The sequence below is a fragment of the Mus pahari genome, chromosome 19 (genome assembly GCF_900095145.1).
Source record: "Mus pahari chromosome 19, PAHARI_EIJ_v1.1, whole genome shotgun sequence".
Taxonomy (NCBI): domain Eukaryota; kingdom Metazoa; phylum Chordata; class Mammalia; order Rodentia; family Muridae; genus Mus; species Mus pahari.
In genome coordinates this window covers 85,014,445-85,021,613 of record NC_034608.1, presented here as the reverse complement: position 1 = coordinate 85,021,613, position 7,169 = coordinate 85,014,445, and positions in this window count along the sequence as shown.

Below are 7,169 nucleotides of genomic sequence, written 5' to 3'. Positions count from 1 at the left end.
TTTTTTTTTTTTTTTTTTTTTTTAAAATTTTTTTTTTTTTTTTTTTAAAGATTTATTTATTTATTATATGTAAGTACACTGTAGCTGTCTTCAGATACACCAGAAGAGGGCATCAGATTCCATTACAGATGGTTGTGAGCCACCAAGTGGTTGCTGGGAATTGAACTCAGGACCTCTGGAAGAGCAGTCAGTGCTCTTAACCACTGAGCCATCTGTCTAGCCACCCTTCCCACACACACACACCTCTTCATGTGCACTGTGGTAAGGCTCCTCATTTCAATAATAAAATAAGAGTAATTTTTAAAATGCCTTGTGCTGGGGTTCCCCCATCGGTGTGTATCCACATGGGGTGGGCCTCACTACCTGGTTTGTCTACATGGCCTATCCCTAGCCCCGTTTCCTTCACCAATTCTCCAACCCTGTTCCTTCCAATCTCCTGGTCTCCCATCAGAAGCCACAGACACGGCCTGCGAATCAGTGTGTAATTACAGGACCGGCTTGCACTACCTCCAGAGTGAGCGCCAGGTGTGCGGGTAGAGGTTCCAGCCAGCCAGGAGGATCAGCCTTCAGAGGTATCCTCCAGGGATGTCCCAGGGCAGGGCTTCAGCTCCATAGCTGTCCACTGCAGGGTAAGGGGGTGCATATGGTGCAGAACCAAGTCCTCTTTCCTCTGTGTAAATCACTGGGGCTCCCCAAGGATCTGAGCTGCGATGGCTGAGCTAGAGAAACAACTGTGAGGGCTATGTGTATTTGATTATTCTTTGGTTCTGTAGTTTTAAGATAGGCAGCCCTGGCTGGCTTGGCGTTTTCTGTGTAAACCTGTAGGCCGCCCCCAAACTCACAGCGGTCCCTCCCCCGTCTCCTGAGTGCTGGGATTAAAGATATGGACCATCAACCTTGGCTTTATTGATTCATTTTAGAAACAGGATCTTGCAGTGTAGCCCAGGGTGGCCTTGAATTCATAATCCTCCTGCCTCGGCATCCCCGGTGCTGAAGTTAAAGGCATGCAGTACCATGGTTGGATTGAGCTGTCCTTCTGAGACCTGGTCTGAACTCAAACTCATATATAGTTTGGGATGACCCTGAACTCTTGATTCTCTTGCCAGAGGGCCAGGTAGATTTTAGGTTTTGAATTATGTATGCAATTGTGAATGTGTATTGTGCAAATTGTGAATGTGTGGGAGTGTGTGTGCATGTGTGTATGCAATTTGAGTGTGTCTGAGTGTGTGTATGTGAGTGTGCATGAGTATGTGTATTGAGGGTGTGAATGTGTGTGTGGCTGTATGTGCATGTGTGTGTGGGGGGGTGGGTATGTGGGGTGTGTGTGTGTGTGTGTGTGTGTGTGTACATAGGTTCATGTAGCGCTGGAGGTCAGAAGAGTCCATTAGATCCCCTCAATCTGTAATCTCGGGAGGTTGAGTTGCCCACTGTGAGTTCTGGGAACAGAACTGTGTCTTCTGTGAACGTAACCAGCCCTTTTAATCACTGAGGCACCTGTGCTGACTGGTACTGTGCCAACCTGACTCAAGCTAAAGGCACCAGAGAGGAAGGAGCCTCAGCTGAGGAAATGCCTCCATGAGATCCAGCTGTAAGGCATTTTCTCAGTTAGTGATCAGTGGGGGAGGGTGCAGCCCACTGTGAGTGGGGCCATCCCTGGGCTGGTGGTCCTGGGTTCTATCAGAAAGCAGGCTAAGCAAGCCATTGAGAGCAAGCCAGTAAGTAGCACCCCTCCATGGCCTCTGCACCAGCTCCTGCCTCAGGTTCCTGCCCTGTGTGAGTTCCTGTCCTGGCTTCCTTCAGCGATGAAGTGATGTGGAAGCGTACGCTAAGTAAACCCTTTCCTGCCAACCTGCTTTTTGGTCATAGTGCTTCATCACAGCAATAGAAACCCTGGCTAAGACACCATCCTCAAACTCTTGGTTCATTTATTTGATTTATTTATTTGCTTTTAGATTCTCTCATTATGTAGACCAAGCAGGCCTGGAGTTCTTAGTCACCTGCCCCATCTCCAGAGTGCTAGGACTAAAGGTTTGGGCCTTCTGTTTTGATTTTTAAAACCTTTTAGATTTATCTTACATGTCTGGATGTTTCCCTTCAGGTACCTTTGTACATCTTGCTTGTACCTGGTGCCCATGCCAGGTGCCCATGGAGATCAGAAGAAAGCATCAGATCCCTTGGGCAGGGGTTACAACTGCCACGTGGGTGGGGTGCTGGGAACCAAACCCAGGTCCTCTAGTAGAGCACCCTGTGCTCTTAACCGCTGGGCCGTCTCTCTAGCCTCCAATTCTGATTTTTTTTTTTTTTTTGAGAGAGCCTCTTCTCATAATGTAGCACAGGCTGGGGTAGATTACAGCTTTGGTTTCTTTGAAAAACACAGGAAAAAAAAAGAAAAAAGAAAAAAAAAGAAAAAAAAAGAAAAAGAAAAACAGATATATTATAAGACGATGTTTTGGTCACTTTAATTCCAGGTGTGGAAGATGGGGCTGCTTCGTTCTCACTGTCCATGGCAGCTGACTATGATTTTTCCAGTGCTCTAGCAGGGGCGTGATTGTGCCAGCTGCAGATAGTTTCTGTAACCATGTGGCTTTGGAACTCTGGGGACTTTTCAGTATACAAATGTGGTTGCAGTTTGCTATGTAGTTATGCACAAAGAAGATACACAACAAGAAGAAATTAGATCTCCTGATGGCAAAGATCAAAGCTGCCCACAAGGAACTCAATACCCCTAATCAGCAGGAAATACTCTAAACCTATTGTGGCCCCCTTTTCAATCCCTGACTTTATTTAAAGATCTCTTTCTTCCATTCCTCTCTGTTTTTTTTCTTTCTTATCTAGTCTTAGGGGATTGAAATGTTGGAAGAAAGAAGAACCCACAAGAGCTGGAGAAATGGCTCAGTGGTTAAGAGCACTGACTGCTCTTCCAGAGATCCTGAGTTCAAATCCCAGTAACCACATGGTGGCTCACAACCATCTGTAATGGAATCTAATACCCTCTTCTGGTGTGTCTGAAGATAGTAACAGTATACTCGTAAAATAAATAAATCTTAAAAGAAGAAGAAGAAGAAGAAGAAGAAGAAGAAGAAGAAGAAGAACCCACAAAGTATCTACAAGCTGGCCTCAAATTTGCTCATCAGAGATGACCTTGAAATCTTGTTTATCTCCTGAGTGCTGGGGTGGGGGTGGGTGGGGCCAGGTGTGCACCACAGGGTCCTGTACAGTCAGATAAAGAGGCGTCCTACTCAGTTACCAGCACTGTACAATAACTGAACTCCAAGCTGAGCCCCAGTACCAGCCTTTGGGCCACTTCATTATGTATCTTTCCTGTCTTGAAGTCTGAGACCCACCAAGTGGGTTCATCTTCCCAGAAGCGATGTTCCATGCAAACCAAGGCCTGAGGTCACAAACTATCAGACCATGAGTCAGTATATAAAGTACAGCTATCAGACCCTGAGTCAGTGTATAAAGTACAGCTATCCAACCCTGAGTCAGTGTATAAAGTACAGCTATCCGACCCTGAGTCAGTGTATAAAGTACAGCTNGAGTCAGTGTATAAAGTACAGCTATCCAACCCTGAGTCAGTGTATAAAGTACAGCTATCCGACCCTGAGTCAGTGTATAAAGTACAGCTATCAGATCATGAGTCAGTGTATAAAGTACAGGTCTGGTCATTTCTCCTTTCTAACAAAGCCCCTTATTTAAAAATAAGAGGAAGCTGGGCGTGGTGGCACACGCCTTTAATCCCAGCATTCGGGAGGCAGAGGCAAGCGGATTTCTGGGTTCAAGGTCAGCCTGGTCTACAAAGTGAGTTCCAGGACAGCCAGGGCTACAAAGAGAAACACTGTCTCCTAAAACCAAAAATAAATAAATAAATAAATAAATATTTTTAAAAAGAGGAGAAGGAGAATGAGGAGGAGGAGAAATAGAGTGGCCCCACACTTCCTCTGTGACCCCAGGCTAACAAAGCACACATTGCTGTGACATTGGGACACTATTGAGAAGTCTCAAGACATGCACAGCATGAACACAAGCCTGTGTGTGCAGGACACTCGCCACAGGAACCCGTGACATCAGACAATGCTAGGTGTGCCTCCTCACCCTCCAGCTTGTGTGAAGCAGGGTCTCTAGATTGCATTGTATAAAGCAGGCCAAGGAAAGATGAGACCCTGCCTCCCATCTTCCCAAAGAAGAGCTGGGGTTACAGGCTGTGTTCCATGCCCAACTTTTACATAGGGTCTAGAAATTTAAGCTCAGGTCCACTGAGCCATGTGGACAGCCCCCTTGTTTGTTTTGGCCTTTAAAAATATTTTGGTCTTTTAAATTATGTCTATTGAGGCTGGAGAGCTGACTCCGTGGGTAAGGGCACGTGCTCTTACAGAGGGTACAGGGTCAATTCATAGCACCCACAGGGCAGCTCACAACCATTGTAACTCCAGTTCTCAGAGGATCATGTGCCCTCTTCTGGCTTCCAAGGGCACTATATACACATACACAGTACACAGACATACATTCAGACAAGCACAGTACACATAAATTAATATAAGTATGTCTGTGTGTGGGTATATGCACAAGGGTGTCAGATACCCTAGAACTGGAGTTACAGACAGTTGTGAGCTGCCATATGGGTGCTGGAATCTAAAGCCAGGTTTTCTGGAAGAGCAGCCAGTGCTCTTAAGCCAACCCTGACCCTGAATTTTGCATTAAATACATTCTAGCATGTCATTTCACAAGTGCCTCTGTGCAGAAGAATCTTCCTTTAATGCGGAGCTTCTGGGCCCAGGTAAAACCCATAGGCAATGAAAACCTGTGACCAAGCGCCAGCAGCCTGAGATGGGAGGTTGCTAGTGGCTGCTGGCTGGCCAGCTTCCATGAATCTGCAGACTCTGGGCCCCACCGAGGCTCTCTCAAAAACAAGGTCGGGGGGCTGGAGAGGTGGCTCAGCGGTTAAGAGCACTGACTGCTCTACCAGATGGACCTGAGTTCAATTCCCAGCAACCACATGGTGGCTCACAACCATCCTTAATGGAATCCACCCCCTTCTTCTGGTGTATCTGAAGATAGCAACAGTGTACTCACATAAATAAAATAAATAAATCTTTTTAAAAAAAACAAAACAAACAAAACCAAGGTGGGAAGTGACTGAGGAAGTCACCTGACAACCGCTTCTGGCGTCTCCAAGCCCATTCACATGTAGTCAAAAATCCTGAGGGCTAGCCGGCGGTGGCGCACGCCTTTAATCCCAGCACTTGGGAGGCGCAGGCAGGCGGATTTCTGAGTTCAAGGCCAGCCTGGTCTACAGAGTGAGTTCCAGGACAGCCAGGGCTACACAGAGAAACCCTGTCTCAAAAAACAAACAAACAAACAAACAAAAATCCTGAGGGCTGGTCAGATGGCCCATGCATAAAGAAAGGGCCTGCTGCCAAGGCTGAGTCCTGTGTTTGATCCTCAGGACCCACATTGTAGAAGGGGTCCCCAAGTTGTCCTCTGATTTCCACACTTCTGTGGTAGCACCACCTGCATCCCTATGAGATAAAACCAACCAACCAACCTAATCCATGTTCCAGGTTGATCTTAAATTCTTTTCCACCCATTTGAGTGGGAGTAAGAGCGCACCACTGCCACATGCAAGAGTGGAGGACTCCTGCCTGCTAAGAGGTCTTCAGCAATTACTTGTCTTGTTTAAAGATTTAATTAATTTTTTGAGACAATGTTTCTCTTTATAACAGCCTTGCTTATCCTGAATCTCACTTTTAAAACCAGGCTGGTCTCAAACTCTCAAAGATCCTATTCCAAAAAGACAACTGAAGTCTGGACTCTGGTGGTTTAATGTTATATCCTGCTGGCTGACCCAAGGGGTTGATGAGATGGGTAAAGGGGCTTGTCACCAAACCTGAGTTCCATTATTAGGAGAGAATCAATATCTATACGTTGTCCTGTGATCCCACACATGTGCTGTGCATGTACAAGTATGCCCACACACAACTAAATAAGTGTAATCAGAATGAAATAAATGAAATCAGAATTGAAAAATAACAAAGCCCCAGAGAACCTTTTATTGAGTGGTGGCTACAGGCACTGCTGTCCCTCTGTGGAAGGCTGCAGGGAACTGGGCTAACGAACCCTTGACCCGATGGAACATTTTACGTTTTTATCTGTTTTTGTTTGTTTCGTTTTGTTTTTTAGCCAAGTTCTATTGTACCTCAGGCTGGCCTCAAACTTGCTATACAACTTAGGATGACCTTGAATCCCTGGTCCTTCTCCATCTCCAGAGTCCTGGGACTGTGCCTCTACACTCAGCATCTGTTTTTCTGTTTTGAGATTATGTAATGTTGGGTGTCCTGGACTTCGCTCTGTAGACAAGGCTGGGCTCAGAGTTACAGAGATCCCCCTGCCCACGACTCCCGAGTGCTTGGATTTTAAGGAGTGTGCATACTGGGAGATCCACCCAAGCAGAGGCAGCCACCCTCCTGGGTTTTTGTGAGGTTTGTTGTGTGCTGTGACTTTGTTCTTGGCTCCCAATTGCCAGGGTATCTTCTGCAGCGCAGCTGAAACTCTTTGGGGAACCACCTCCACCCCCTCCCCCTGCCTAAGGAGAGCTGATACACTTCTGTGGGGGAAAGCCTTTCCCTTCAGAGCTGCAACACTTACACTTCCTCCACTGAGAGTGGGAAGGAAACCCAGGGAGGAGTGTGGTCCTCTAAGTCTCGCAGCTGGCTGTGGATGCTTATCAGTTGGGAGCTTTTGCTTAGCACACAAGAGCCCTGAGTTCCGTGGCCAACATTGCACGTACACCTGTCACCCCACCACCAGGGACTCTGAGGCGGGAGGATTCCCCAGAGTTCCAAACCAACCTAGGTTACAGTGTGAGACCCTCAATCAAAAGCAAAACAGGCCGGAGAAATGGCTCAGAGTTGCGCTCCCAGCGCTTACAAGAGGAGCTCACATCCATCCCTAATTAGTTCTAGGGGATCTGACCCCTTCTCAGCGATTCCCAGGCTAGCTCGGACCAGTGCGACTTGACCGCAAGACAAAAGAAAGAAGCATTTATCTTCACAGGAGTGTCGGGGGTAGCAGTGACTGCCATTTGGCAGGGTCCCCGCTCCCTACTCATTTATTCAATCGATGAATACTGAGGATGGCCACGAGCCAAGTGACAGACGGGGTAACTAAGG